The sequence below is a fragment of the Cannabis sativa genome, unplaced genomic scaffold, assembly GCF_029168945.1.
Source record: "Cannabis sativa cultivar Pink pepper isolate KNU-18-1 unplaced genomic scaffold, ASM2916894v1 Contig4, whole genome shotgun sequence".
Classification (NCBI taxonomy): Eukaryota; Viridiplantae; Streptophyta; class Magnoliopsida; order Rosales; family Cannabaceae; genus Cannabis; species Cannabis sativa.
Genome location: NW_026870040.1, coordinates 1360210 through 1376896, shown reverse-complemented (window position 1 = coordinate 1376896; position 16687 = coordinate 1360210).

Genomic DNA, 16687 nt, shown 5'->3' with positions numbered 1-16687 from the left:
AGTGTTGTTTGATGATTGATTGATGTTTGTGAATTTTTGTGGAAAATAATTGAATATCTGTTTCTGGAATTATTTTTATTGGATATTATGGAAAAAATTAAGCAATTTACTTTTTTACAGAACTCAATTTCGATTTAATTTGAATTAGTTATGATTTTTTGAAGTTTCAAAAAATATCAGGGGTCGTGCATCAACCCACGCGCACTGACGAGGGGCAACCTTCAGACAGCACGCGCACAGACAAGTTTTTGTCTGAAAATCGAGCCTTGCACGTGTGGAATAGACTGCATGCAGCCTCCTGCGTCGGTGTTTCTCGGTCAAGCACCCTGATGCGCGCGCGCGGACAGTATTCAATGCATACTGTCCGTACAGCTCGCAATTTTTTCGTTTTTCTTCGATTTTTCATGCTATTTCATGGAATTAACTTCTGATTTTTTGTGTAGTTTTGTATTTTGATTTTTACTTTTCAATTTTCAAATCTAATATCAGAAATAAATTAATTTGAATTTTTTAAATTTAATTTTAGATATTAGTGTAATTTGAATTTGAAAACAAGTAAATATCTATCTATTTGCTTGATTTTATATCTTATTTTTAAATTTGATTATCTTATCTTATTTTTTAAATTTAAAGGTCAGATATTAAATATTTTTAAATTAATTTTTTTTTAAATATTTGACATTATTTAAATTTAAAATAAGATTTTTATAATCATGTAATTCTAAATAGAAGTAAGATATTTTGCTAATTTTTTTAAATTTTTGTTATTTTATTTAAATTAAATTATAAAATCTGAAAAATATTAATTTTTTTTATTTTATATTTAATTTATAAAATAATTTTAAAAATTTAAAAGGTAGTTAGCAATTATTTTTTGAAACGATATTTAGGTTAGTAGAAACCTAATTTTTCAAAAATTGTAGGTTTAATTTTAAATATTTTTTATTTATTATTTTATTTTAAAAACCGAAATATTTTTTTTATTATTTAAATATTTTCGAAAATAATTATTTAAAAATTAAATAATTCCTACATCCAACTATCCAATTCATCTTGTTGCAGGAGTATGTGTTTTAGCTTGTATGTAAGTTTTATAAAACCTATTATTGCTTGATTGCAAATAGCCATGGTTAACTTGCTGGCAGATCCAATGATCTGATTTTAACACATGGTTCAATTGGTCAAGTAAATAATTTGTAACAGGTAAATTTTACAATCTTCTTTCATCTGTGTATGACCTAGCAACATGATAGGATCCATCCAAATGTGTGCCTGTGTGAGCCTATATGTTTAATTTTGTTATAGATGCATATAGGTTGTTGTTGCTAAATAAAATATCATAGTTTTTGATAGATTTTATTTAGGCCCATTTAGTTTTGGGCCTTTTCAATTAATAACTGTTGTTCATTTTAAGGTTAAATTCCTCTCTTTTGGACCTTGTGTGAGAGTTGGGAGCCATAGTAGTGGGTACGACATACTGAACCCAGCACGCCCTCACATGAACTATCCCAATTGTGGAGGCCCATTTGCCTGATTTGAATAACTGTACTAGGTTAATTAAATTAGTTTAACCTAATAAAATTGATTAGCAACATAATTAATTTCATTTATTTTGAAATTAATTTAAGAAAACCATAGTTTAAAGAATTATTTTTTAAATTAAACTATATGTATTTTCTTGTATTTAATTAAATATAGAATTATAACCAACTAGATTCTTTCTGAAGCTTAATTTAGATTTTTCATTAAATATTCCTATTTAAGTTGAAAATTAGTTATCTCTAACTAATCAACTTAAATCTGAATATCTTTTTGAATTTCAAATTTCAAAATTAAGTTGAGGAATTTTAGGAATTGGTTATTAAGATTCTTTAGATATTTTTTAAGTTGATTTTTTTTTAAATATTAACTTAAAATGGAATATTTTCAAATTAAGTGGTTACAACTTAATTTTATATTTAATTAAATCTAATTTGAAAGATATTTAAGTTGATTTTTTAGATTCTTCTAAACAACTTAAACAAGATATTTTCAAATTTGTTCCATTATTTTCGAATTTAAATAATAATTGAAATTTAATTAAAGTTGATTTTTTATTTAAACCAACTTTAATTTGTAATTTTTCATTATTATAATACGAAATAAATGATTATACAAAATACATATTTTAAAATAATGAGCTTTAATCAAGAAACATTCGATCTCCATTGTTGGTTTTACATAGCGTTTGTTTTAGTGAGTAATCCTCCCTAATGGAGGAACGTTCATTAGCAAGTTCGCACCGTTTAATCTCGAAAGATAAGTAGCTTTGTAAGTGTTTTATATGGTATGGATCACCCTAATGGTGGCGACCATATTTGACTTACAAAATATGAAACAATGGTAGAAGCTCATAAGATAGAATTGCCTTGACTCTCGCCTAAACGGGACAACGCTGAATTCCAATCTTGATCGAATAAAAGATTGCTAGAATGATTATCATTTTAGATGAGTTGACAACTCTATTCAATGGATGATGCTTTGACTCTCGCCTAAACGGGACACTGTATCAGTTTGTTGAAAAACCTTGGAAAATAAACTATGTTAGATTTAGTATTTTTATAACATATGTGATTATTTGTTATTTTCTGAACATGTGTATGAATTTATGAACCAAAACCTTACTTATGTTTTATTGATATGTTGTAGTGCCAATATGAATAACTCTCACCCCGATCCACTCCTAGTTAATATCTTAGCAAAAGAACTCTATAGTGTGAAAATGCATCCTGGTAGTTGCATCAACTCGCACCTGTTGATGATGAATCTGAAGTTCCAAAAGGCAAATCTACTAGGAATTGATTTATCAAGAGAACAATGGGTCCAATTCATTCTTAATAGTCTTCCTCCGGAGTATAATGAATTTGTTGTTTCTTACATGATTAACATTTTCAATTCCTCCGACATGGACAAGCTCGAAGAAGAATTACGAGCCCATGAACGGAATCTGATTGCAATGGGTCCTCCTGGGTTTGCAAATCTTAATCAGAGGAAAAGGATTAAGCATGAAGGCTCTAGCAAAGCTGTTTCTTCAAATACAATTATCAGACATAATCTTCTATGTTCGAATTGTAATGAAAAGGGACATCAAGAAGAACGATGTCCCCGGCTTCTAAACAATTCAAACGAAGGTAATGCTTTTGTCTTTGAATCATGTGTTTTAGAGAACGACAAATCCGCTTGGATTGTTGATTTTGGGTCTACTAACCATGTATGTTCTTCACTGCAGCTGCTTGAAACTTGGGAAAATCTGCTTCCAGAAGAGTTAAAGCTTAAAGTTGGTAATGGCGAGTTAGTGTCGGTCAAAGCTAGAGGAAAAGCCTGCATCAAGTTTCAACAAAGATTTTTAATTTTAGAAAATGTTTTATTTATTCCAAACTTTAGTAGAAACTTGATTAGTGTCTCATGTTTGCAAACACAGTCTTATATATTGAATTTTTCGAGTTCTAATTGTTCAATTTCTCGTAATGGATTTCAAATATGTGTTGCTTCCATGGAACAAGGGCTTTATGTTTTCAGGCCAAATACACAAATCTCACTAAACAGTGAACTTTTCAATGTAGCTAAACCTAGAAACCTCAAAAGAAAAGAGATCGATAATGATGATCAAACTTATCTATGGCATTTACGTTTAGGTCATATAGGCTTTGATAGACTCAATAGGCTAACCAAAGACGGTCCATTGAAAAATTTCGTCTTAGGTGAATTGCCAGTATGCGAGTTCTGCCTGGAAGGAAAAATGAATAAACGTTCTTTCTCTGCAAAGGGAGAGCGTGCCAAACAACCCCTAGGGTTAGTGCATTCCGATGTCTGCGGACCTTTGAATGTAAAAGCCCGAGGTGGTTATGAGTATTTTGTCACTTTCATTGACGATTACTCTAGATATAGTTTTCTTTACCTAATGCAAAAGAAATCTGAAACGTTTGAAAAGTTTCAAGAATTTCATGCTTTGGCTCAAAACCAATTAGGTAAAACATTAAAGATCTTGCGAACTGATAGGGGTGGAGAATATATGGATATGCAGTTCAAATATCATTTAATTGAACTTGGAATAGAATCCCAATAAACTTACCCAGGCACTCCACAACAAAATGGAGTTGCAGAAAAAAGAAATCGCACTCTTTTGGAAATGGTTAGGTCTATGCTGAGTTATTCAACTCTGTCTACGTCCTTCTGGGGATATGCTATACAGATGGCTAATGACATTTTAAATGTTGTTCCATCTAAAACACTCCCTAAGACACCCATCGAACTTTGGAATGGTCGTACACCTAGTTTACGCCACTACAGAATTTGGGGGTGCCCTGCTCATGTCTTGAGAAAGAAAGAAGGCAAACTTGAATCACGAACTGAAGTGTGCATGTTTGTCAGAAATTCTAAAGAAACTAGGGGTGGAATATTTTATAGTGACAAGGATAACAAAGTGTTTGTTTCTACAAATGGTACTTTTCTTGAAGAAAACTATATTAAAGACAACAAACTGAAAAGTAAAGTTGTTTTAGAGGAAATGCTTTCAGATATAACTCCTTCCAATGTTCCGTCCTCTTCCACTCAAGAAGAGGACAATCCCACTCCCTCAGTCGAACCAACTGAGAAAACTACTACCAAAGTTCCTGTTCAGAAGATCACCGCTCCTCGTCGTAGTGGGAGGGTTTCAACAAAACTAGCTCGTTATGGCTTGGATGGTGAAATCAATATGGTCGTTGGTGACGGTATTGAAGACGACCCATTAACCTATAAACAGGCAATGGCTAGTCCACAACGGAAACGATGGTCAGCCGGCATGGATTCAGAAATGGATTCCCTGAAAAAGAACAAAGTCTCGGAATATGTAGACGCACCCGATGACTATCGTCCAATTGGATGTAAGTGGGTTTACAAGAAGAAAAGAGGGGCTGGAGGCGAAGTCGAAACTTTTAAAGCTAGACTTGTAGCCAAGGGTTATACCCAAAGAGAAGGCGCGGACTATGAGGAAACTTTTAGTCCTGTTGCCATGCTCAAATCCATCCGAATTCTTCTCTCCATATCTGCTGCTTTCGATTATGAAATCTGGCAAATGGATGTCAAGACTGCCTTCCTTAATGGGGTACTTGAAGAAACCATCTATATGGAGCAACCAGAAGGTTATGTTCTTCCTGGGCAGGAAAAGAAAGTTTGCAAATTAAATAGGTCTATCTATGGACTTAAGCAAGCTTCTCGCTCATGGAACAAAAGGTTTGATGAAATCATCAAGACCTACGGCTTTCTTCAGAATGAAGATGAACCTTGTGTTTACCAACTCAAGGAAGACCAAATAGTAGTATTCCTGGTCCTTTATGTTGATGACATTTTGATTATTGGAAACAATGTTAAGAAAATGACTCACATCAAGGAATGGCTGAACACTCAATTCGATATGAAATATTTGGGTGAAGCAGCCTATGTTCTTGGTATTCAGATTATTAGAAACCGGAAGAACAGATCTCTTGCTCTCTCTCAAACAACCTACATTGACAAAGTTTTAGAGAGATTCTCCATGAACAACACCAATGGGGCAAACATGCCTTCTAGATATGGTCCTCTATTTAAGGAACAGTCTCCTACTGATCCTCAAGAGATAGAGGACATGGCGAAAATTCCTTATGCTTCTGCAGTTGGAAGTCTAATGTATGCAATGTTATGCACTAGAACTGACATCTGCTATGCAGTTGGAATCGTGAGCAAGTATCAGTCTAATCCAGGACAGGAACATTGGAATGCAGTTAAGTAGATTTTGAAATACTTAAAGAGTACAAGAAATCTAGTATTAGTCTACAAGGGTGGTGCTTTAAATCCCATAGGCTATACTGATTCAGATTTCCAGGCATGTCTTGAAGACAGGAAATCTACATCTGGGATGATGTTTACTCTTGGGGGTGGAGCAGTGGTTTGGAGAAGTGCTAAACAAACTGCGATATCGGACTCGACGATGGAAGCTAAATACATAGCTGCAGCAGAAGCTGCTAAAGAGCTTGTCTGGCTAAGAAAGTTCTTCACCAGTATCGGTGTCATGCCTGGAATGGAAAAGCCTCTGGTCCTACTTTGTGATAATAATGGAGCAATAGCCAATAGTAAGGAACCTCGAAGCCACAAGAGAAGCAAACACATAGAAAGGAAGTATCACATCATCAGAGAATACGTGGCAAGAGGGGATGTACTAGTTGAGAAAGCGGACACAGAAGACAACCTAGCTGATCCATTCACCAAAGTCTTGGCCGTGACTGCATTTGGAAAGCACCGTCAGAATTTAGGATTAATTGATATGTACTGATTAGTTTTATATTAGTGCAAGTGGGAGTTTGTTGGGTTTTATGCCCTAAATAAAACTCCATTTCAATGTAATCCATTTTATTCAACATCAATAAAGAAACAGAAGTATTTTTCATTCATTTGTGTATGTTTTGGTTCATGTTATCAATTGCTTGTCTATTTGATTTATAAATTAATCTGAAACCTTTTTCACATACGTGATCCTGTTTATTGTGTTGTCAACACATTGGAAAGTAAACATGACTATGTGAATAAAGTTTCCTAGATTTATCAAACACAGGGTTTTACTGATATGATAATCTACAACAGAGTTTACTTGCATTTGGAGAAATGTTATGTTCTTTCCAGAGCATTGGTTAAAGTAAAGCTCAGGTTGGGTGCATGGAGTATGCATCGGAAGGGGCCGATATTGAACTTTGACTTAGATTCAATAAACTTACCGTAATATCTATTCAAGTCAATATCGCCTAGTTGATCCTAGATCAAATGATCTTAATCCTGTTAAGATTAGGCTCAATCTTAAGAGGTTATTCGTGTTCTTTGATTTGTTAGTTAAGCCTACTTTTGGGTCAGGGTAATACGTACATTTTGGGAACACGATAGTGCAATTGAGTGGGAGCGCTAACATAAACATGGAATCTATAGCTTCTATCTGGCGAATAGTAAGTAAAGGATGATCTCCTTCGAGCTTGACCAAACAAAAATAAATGGTGGAGTACTCATTTCACATAAGCTGAAATATCATTTATACGGGGTTAAGTGTTTTAAGGATAAAATACATTGTAGGGTGTAACGGTAATCTAATCCCTTTACAGTGTAGATCATTCATATAGAGGATCATTGATCAAATTAGGATTATAACAATGGATAACTAATGATGTGTATATATGGTGGAACATATAGAGCATTCTATAGGGTTTTTCATCTGATATTTTCATTATTTTAATGCCAAATAATTCAAACCTAACCCTATTGGAATGCTATAAATAGATAGTGAAGGCTTCAAGAAATTTACACTTAACTTTCTACTTTTTTCTTCAGAGAAAAACCTGAGCCTTCTCTCTCTATACCTAGCCGCCACCTTCTTCTCTCTCTTCTTCATTATAAATTTCGAAACCACTTAGTGTTAGAGTAGTGCCCACACACAACAAGTGATACCTCAATCATAGTGAGGAAGATCGTGAAGAAAGACATTCAACAAGAAGGAGATTCAACATTAAAGGAAGGAGAGAAAGAGATCTAGGTTCAGATCTTGATAATACTCTGCGACAGAAAGGATACAAGGGTTAGAGATCTGAACGAAAGGAGACATAATATTCTACTGCACCCAATGTAAGGTTTCTCATACTTTATATGTGTTTATTTTATAATCGTTTTAGAAGTTCATATTTAGGATGTTAATCAACATACTTGGGAGTAGATCTAAAATTTTGGTAAAATAATTTTCAACAAAGGGACCGTGGTCTCTTCCGAGATCACTGCTTCGCACCCATAGGCCATTTCAAACAATGTGTGCCCCGTTGATGTTCTTTCTTATAGGCCCAGAGAACTTGGGGGAGTTCCTCTGGCCAATGGGCCTTAGAAGCTTTAAGTTTCTTCTTCAACGTGGTCTTGAGAATTTTTTTGACCACCTCCACTTGTCCATTGGCTTGTGGCCGTGCTACAGCCGAAAAGCTTTCACTATCCCATGCTGGGCACAAAACTCAGTAAAATGCTTGCTATCGAACTGCTTCCTGTTGTCTGAAATAATTTTATATGGGAGTCCATACCTACACACGATATTTTTGACAACAAAATCCAATGCCTTCTTGGAAGTAACTGTATTCATAGGTACAACCTTGACCCATTTGGTGAAGTGGTTGACTGCAACAATTGCATAGTTGACTCATTTACACGTGGGGAGGGACCCTACCAAGTCAATTCCCAGACTGTAAAAGGCCATGGGCTGCTCATTAATGTGATTTTGATGGGTAGTGTGATCAGAAATTTAGCATTTCTCTGGCACTGTTCACACTTCCTCACATATTTGTACAACCCTTCTTCATGGTGGGCCAAAAATACCATTGTCGAAGGATTTTCGTAGAAAGGCTAACCGCAAAAGTGTGATCTCTGCATGAACCGTAGTGGACCTCATGGACCACCACGCTAATCTCCATCCCGGTGATACACCTTAGATACGGAATTGAAAACCCCCTACGATATAGCTTTCCATCCATGATCACATAGCGCGGAGCTTGGTATTGAATTTTTCTTGAAGCAGCCATGTCTACAGGGAGCTCTCCCGTGCTCAAGAACTTGTAAATAGGTTCCATCCAAGAGTGGGAGTTATCCACTACGGCATTCACCCCCTGCATTTCGATGCTGGACTTCTTCAGATGGCCAACAAAGACTACTTTGTGTTTGATGATCTCGGGATCTGTGGCCAACTTAACCAACATGTCGGTGAACAAGTTTTGCTATCTCGGAATCTGATGTATATTATAACTTTTGAATCTTTGCAACAACTCGCGCAACATGAGGACATAAGTGGCCATTTGCTCACGTCTCGTCTGATACTTGCCAGAGATCAGATTCACCACCAGTTAGGAATCACTGTAAATATCCACTTGTTGGGCTCCTACTTCCTTTGCCAACTTTAACCCTACCAACATGGCCTCATGCTCTGCCTCATTATTTGAGGTGTGGAATCCAAAGCGCGGAGCTCTTTGAAGCTGGTGCCCTTGTGGGGAGATTAAAATCACCCTAGCTTCAGCCCCTTTTCTGTTGGGCGTGCCATCAACATAGACCTTCCAAGTAGGTAACTTGAGAACTGGCTCTTCTGGAAGGTCATTGAAGTTTGTGCATTCTACCACAAAGTCAGCGAGCGTGGCTGGTAGTGGAAGTCGAACTGGCTAAGCTCCATAGCCCATTTTAATAACCTACAAGATGACTCTGGCTTTTGAAGCATCTGGCGTAGGGGATGGTACATAACTACTCTTATGGTGTGAGCTTGGAAGTACGGTCTCAGTTTGAGTGATGCAAGCAGTAAGAAAAAGGTCAGCTTCTCAATCATGGGATATTTGGACTCTACGCTCAAAAATCTTTTGCTAACATAATACACCGGATACTGGACTTTATCTTCCTCGCGCACGAGTGTGGCGTTAATAGCATGATCTGACACTGCCAAGTACAAGAACAAATCTTCCTCCTCCACAGGTTTCGATAAAATAGAAGCCTTAGTTATATGCTCCTTCAGCTTCTGAAAAGTGTCCTCACACTCTTCATTCCATACAAAATTTTTGTTGCCTCGCAATACATTAAAAAATAGAATAAACTTGTCTGTAGATTTCGAAATGAACTGACTAAGGGCAGCAATGCACCCTGTAACACTCTAGACATCCTTATGCTTCTTAGGAGAGGGCATGTCGATGAAGGCCTTGATTTTCTCTGGATTGGCCTCGATTCTCCCGAAACTGACAATATATCTCAGGAACTTCTCAGAAGAGACCCCAAAAGTGCATTTTTTTAGGATTTAACTTCATCCCATATTTTCTTATTACCAAAAAGGCCTCTTCTAGGTCACGACCATGTTGGATATATTTTACTAGGATCTAGATTTACTAACAAGTATGTTTCATGAACATCCTAATATGAATTCTAAAACAATGAAATAAACACATATAAAGTTTAGGAAACCTTACATTGGGTGCAGCGGAATATAATGACTCCTTCCGTTCAGATATCTAGCCCTTTATTCCTTTCTGTAGCAGAGCATTATCAATATTTGAGCCTGGATCTCTTTCTCTCCTTCCTTTGATGCTGAATCTCCTTCTTGTTGGTTGTTTTTCCACAGTCTTACACACTATGATTGAGATACCACTTGATGTGTGTGGGCACTCACTCATTCACTCAAAGATTTCGAAATTATTGAAGAAGAAAAGAGAAGAAGAAGTGGTTCGGCCTTTAGAGAAAAGAATAGGAGGCTCAGTTTTCATCTGACAGAATTAAGTGCGAATGAGAGCCATCACTATCTACTTATAGGTAACCACCTAGGTTTAAGTTAGAATTATTTGGCATTAAAATAATGAAAAAATAAATGATAAAACCCTATAAATGTGGTCGGCCATGGGCCTTGAATAATGGGCCTCACTTATGCAATTTTGCTGTTTTATCATTTCTGCATCTCATTTTCTCAAAAACGCCAATTTTCAAATTCAACCATTTAAATGTCAATTCTAATTATTTAATAACTAAAAATTAATTATTAAATAATATTGTCATTTAATATATTTATTAATTAGACATATAAAGTCTCTTAATTAATAAATAAACCTAGAATCTCTTTTCCTTACAATTTCGCCCTTGTTTAGTGAAAATTCACAAAGTAGACATAGTCTAACTTTAGAATTATAATTGATTAATCAAAATCAATTAACTGAGTCTTACAAGCAGTATGGTCTCAACTAGTATGGGGACCATGGGTCTATATATCCGAGCTTCCAATAAGTAGATCAAGAATTTATATCTTAAGTTCACTGACTTATTAATTCTTCGTTGAATCCACACATAGAACTTAGAATTGCACTCTTAGTATATAGAACGCTCTATATGTTCCACCATATAGATACGTCATTAGTTATCCATTGTTATAACCCTAATTTGATCAATGATCCTCTAATAGATGATCTACATTGAATAGGCACTAAGTTACCGTTACACCTTCAATGTATTTTATCCTTAAAACACTTAGCTCCGTATAAATGATATTTCAGCGAAGTGTAATGAGATCTCCACCATTTATCTTTGTTTAGCCAAGCTCAAAGGATATCATCGTTTAACTTCTAAATCCCTATAGAAGTTATAGATTCCATATTTATGTTAGCGCTCCCACTCAATTATATTATCATGTTCCCAAAATGTACATATCATCCTGACACAAAAGTAGGCTTAACTAACAAATCAAAGAACATGTATAATACTCTTGAGATCGAACCTAAACATATCAGGATTAAGATCATTTGATCTAGGATCAACAGGTGATATTGAATTGAATAGATATTACGGTAAATTTTAATATATCTAATCAAAGTTCAATATCGGTCCCTTCGGATGCATACTCCATACATCCGATGCTGGTAAACTTTGCCAATGTCCTGGAAAGGACATAACACTTATCCAAGGTGTAAGAATACCTATCGCTGATTATCATGTCAGTCTAAGTCCAGTGAACTGACAAATCAGGGAATAAACTTTCGAACATATAATTAAGATTATATTCCACTGTGTTGACAACACTATAATCATTAACAAATTGATATGTTCTGGACTTAAATAGAATTCATACATTATGTAAATAATCATGAAATAAATCATGTGAACCATGCAACATTAAATGTTATTTCTGATCTTTATTAATAAGTAAATCTGATTATATTGAAATGAGTTTTATTTAGGCCATAAAACCCAACAGACCATGCTCTTGAGAGGTTTTGGACTTCACCAGCATGTCATCCACATATACCTTTATGTTCCTCCCCAACTGTTCTTTGAACATTCGATTCACCATTCACTGATACGTTGTTCCTACCTTTTTGAGTCCAAATCGCATTACCTTGTAGCAATAAAGGCCCTTGTCAGTTTGAAAACTGGTGTGCTCCTCATCGGCGGTGTGCATTTGGATCTGATTATACCTAGAATAGGCATCCATAAAGGTGAGCAACTTGTACCTAAATGTGGCATCTACCGTCTGATCGATCTGCGGGAGAAGGAAATAATCTTTTGGCAGGCCTTTACCGCATCGGCTCTAGCGGGATCCAAAGGTCTTCTTTTCTGACAGACCAAGGTTGCATCTTCATGGACATTTAAAGCATGACAAATGGTATTCCAATCAATATCGATCATGTCAAAATGACTCCAAGCCAGTACATCCTAATTTTCTCTAACTTTGTTAATAACATCCTCTCTTACGGTTGGAGAGAGATTTTTTCCCACACTGATAGTTCTAGTGGGATTTTCATCCCTGATACTCACTTCCTCTATCTCTTCCATTGGTTCTAAATTTATTTCAATTCCGACTCTAGGATCTAACCCATCCTCACACTCTTCCAAAACAGCTTCGTCTCCATCAGATCTTCCACTTCGAGTGCCATAGGTGCTTCTTTCGTAAGCATGAATACAGTTTGGGTTGACACTGTAACGCCCTGACCCTCAAGGACGGCACGTGTGTGCTTTTATAAACTTATTATCACTAATCTATAAATTTTAGAAAAGTGTGGTTTAATTTAACTCTTTAATTAAATTCAAAATAAAGACTTCCATTTTAAATACTATTGCAATATAGGGATCCCCTGTTTATTAAAAAAAATCTTTTTACAATAGATTACATTTCCAAACATAGAAAGAAATTCGATTCTGCTAGAAGCCAAGACCCCACGGTTGATATGTACATTGCTGGGAGACCTCTGACTCATGGCCGAAAACACCTTCTAACTTCCTTACCTGCACCACGAAGCACCCGCGAGTCACAATGACTCAGGAAGAAAAGCTATCATAGAAAGTGCCAGCAAATTTCATTACAATGTAATATATATACCAATAGGCCATACATATTCAAGGTGCATAATCAACTTAGTGTCTATGAGAGCACACTTATTACGTAATCAAGTATATTCATAGTTATTTATAATCAACAATCTTTGTGTTTCATACAACTTCCCAAACATTTATCATTAAAAATACTCACCTTCAGTGCTTCATAAAACACTCTGATTCACACATTACCATAACTCCATAATCTCAGTGCTTCATAAAGCACTCTAATTCACGCATTACCATAATTCCATAATCTCAGTGCTTCATAAAGCACTCTAATCTTACATCTGTATAAGCACGAATTCTTACATTTCGTGAGTCACTAAGATTCTGCAAGAAAAGAAACAAATTTCTTAAACAATATAAAAATCCATTCATTCACATTATAACAAAGATATATCCAGTTACAAATCATCACATAATAACATGCTTAAGTCATTTCACAACTTCGTAATCACACAATACTGGTACTTTATAAAGTACCCTTACCACTCGTTAACCACGAGCTACTATGTCACTATCGTTGCCCGATACAGCAAACGATAAGTAAGAAACCTATCCGCGGTTTCAAGAGTAATTACTCATAACGGTAATGACCGTGTCTTTTACTCGATCATAATCAAGTCACAACGATAATAATCGGTTCATATCATTAACATCGATTATAATCGAGTCTCAACGATGATAATCGTTTCCTATTATTATCACAACAACCAAAACTCAATAAAAACCTTAATCAAATTTCTGATAATCGACTCCAATTCTCACAATCGAACACACCCTACTTTTCCCCGGATCAAACTAGCTTAACCATCTCTAAAACACCGTGAATTTCACTCCAAAAGACACCCTGAATCAGATCGGACTTGAGGAGAAAAACTCGAAATTTCCCCCTACTGTGAAAAACGGTCGGCCGTTTTTCTGGGTGTTAGAAAAACGGCCTACCTTTTTTTCCTGGCAGCCATGAAATTTTCTTGTTTTTCACCCCAAAAACCAATCAAACCTCCACCAAACCTGCTCAAACCTTCCAAAACAGTATAATATGACAAACATAACATAACCAAGCAACTAATTCATCACAATTTATCAACTAGCTCAAAATCATATGCTCTAGTGAAGGAAACTCAATTCCCTTAGCTTTCTCATTTACAAATCAAACCCAATAGCCATGAGTTCAATTAAAACATTCACAAATAGACATAATTCAACTAAGATATCTTACTCAAACCTCACCTAAGCCTACAGCCCTAAAAACTTACAAGAATTTACAAAACCTAGCTTTAGAAACCTAAGTTTTTCACCAAAAGCATAAGGAGGAACATACCTTAAAGCTTAAAGAATCCTTCGACTAGGTTGAATTTTGCCATAGCTTGAGAATTGGTGAAGAATTTCCCTCCCTTGAAGCTACTGGTCATTGGTTCGAAGGGGAGAAGAAGAAAAGGAATGGTGTGATGCCATTTCTTAATTTCTAGGTGTTTCATTTAAAAAAATGAATAAAAACCTAAGCATGAAACATAAATTTATATTTATTTATTTTTCTTTCTAAGCCCAAAAGTCACACTAAAGACAAGAATAACAATTCTAAGAAAAGACTAAATTGCCCCTCAAAACCTTAAAGCCTAAAAATCCACCCTAGGGGTATTTTGGTCATTACAAATAATCCGCGAAACTGACAACTTAAAATTTCTAAACTAATTCATTGTAATTTCAATTCAATTCAATTCATCTTTTATTATCGTGACTTTTCTGACCTCCCTGTCAAGTTCCACAGTTCCAGGCCCAAGAATATTTTATTCAAATTATGGTATCTACGATACCCACATATTCCAATACAATCTACATAATTAATAAATTACGCTTTATTATTCATTAATTCATAGTTCCCTAATCAACTCATAATTGGTTTAAGTAGGATTATAATCCTACTCTAATACCCACATAATTACATATTTAATAAAATATGTCCAATTAAAATATCAATATATTTTTCGGGATATTATAACTATCCCCTCCATATAGAAATTTTGTCCTCGAAATTATTCAAACAACACGGGATACAGCTCTCGCAACTGCGACTTTAACTCACAAATCGCCTTTCAATCTTATTGTTCTTTCACAACACTATAACTAGTGATATTTTCTTGGTTCAGCAACACTTTCTCTTTTCTGTTCAAAAATTTGTACAGATTGTTCCTCATATGACAATTCTATTTGAAATTCAATATTTTTTTCCCAACTCCGCATATGGATTACTTCCACTTCGTATTTCTAAAACCTTGAAGCATATGTTATAAACATCAGATAAAACAAGGAGTATGGCTAGCTGATAAGCTACCCGACCTACCCTTTCTAGAAACTCACACTGACCGATTAACTTGGGACTTACTTCCCTTTTGTTCCAACTTCTACCTCATACTTGAAGAAAGATAAAATTCCCAACTTAGAAATATCTCTACACTTTGAATTAGCATAGCTCTCCCATCTCTTGTATAAGCATCATACGAACTTGAATCATTAACCTACATCAATACCATATTAGCAGTACTCTAATAAGTGTTATTATATGAAAACTCATTCAGTAGCAGCTAATGCTTATTTCAGGGACTTTCAAAATCTATCACACATGCTTATCACAGACTTCCTCAGAATTTAGATGTAACCTTTAAATCTCGATCTGAGATATTTACCATTGAAGCATCACAGGGTTAACCTATTTCTTCAACAAATAACTTAGCACACGAATCCATTTGAATCATATCCCGCTCAAACAAAGAAAACTGTACTGACTTTTTACATTTGTTCTACGTACCCAGATAGAATCATAGAAACTTACTGTTCCTACTTACCAAAATAAATTCATAGAGCTCTACCATTTCTTGATTTACTAACAAGTTGGGCATCTAATTCATATGTCACAATAGATCTTCATAGCTAACAAAGAATTGTAACATCGTGATATATCTTAGTTGTTCACGTGTATAAAATGTATAGAGTAGTATGAAACCCATTTAGAACCTTCTGTTCATTAACCTTATTAACTGGTACACATACCCTGTCTTTGTATCCTAAAATTCCTTCAAACAAAACTAAAAGTCCTTTACCAAACTAGTTCCCAAATCATTCTTTGTACCCCTGTAATTCGGAACAGATCCAAGTAAAGTATAAAGGAAAAACTTTTTATTCTTTCCAATAGATCAAATTACAACGTGATACCAACAAGTTCTCCTGTCACGAACTCAATCCGTGCTCTGTTTATATTTTCAGCAAACTTTGGTGAAATCTCTTTCTGGTTATATCTAAACCTCTTTGAACTAAAGCATTTACTATCAATTACTTCCCAAGGGTGCTAGAAAATCTTACAGTTATCATCTTCAACTAACCCTAACCATTATTGCAGCTTCATGCTTAAATCCTTCCAAGTGAAGATATGTTTGAGGCCTTTGTGATCCGTATAAACTTCACACTTTTCACCAGATAGGTAATGACGCCAAACTTTCAGTGCATGAATAACCGCTGTCAATTTAATATCATTATTAGAACACTACTATTCACACTCCTTCAATTGTCCAGGTGCGCAAGCAATAACCCTCTTGAACTGTATCAAAACATAATCTAATCCTTGTTTATTGGTGTCGCAGTGATTCACAATCTTCTCCTCACGGACTGACAACGTTTGCACTGGTGCAATAGGTAACTTTTATTTTCAATTATTTTCATTTAATTCCACTAAAGACATAGACATCTCTCAACAACTATTCCACGACCTCCTGTTAATTCCAGAAAACCTCTA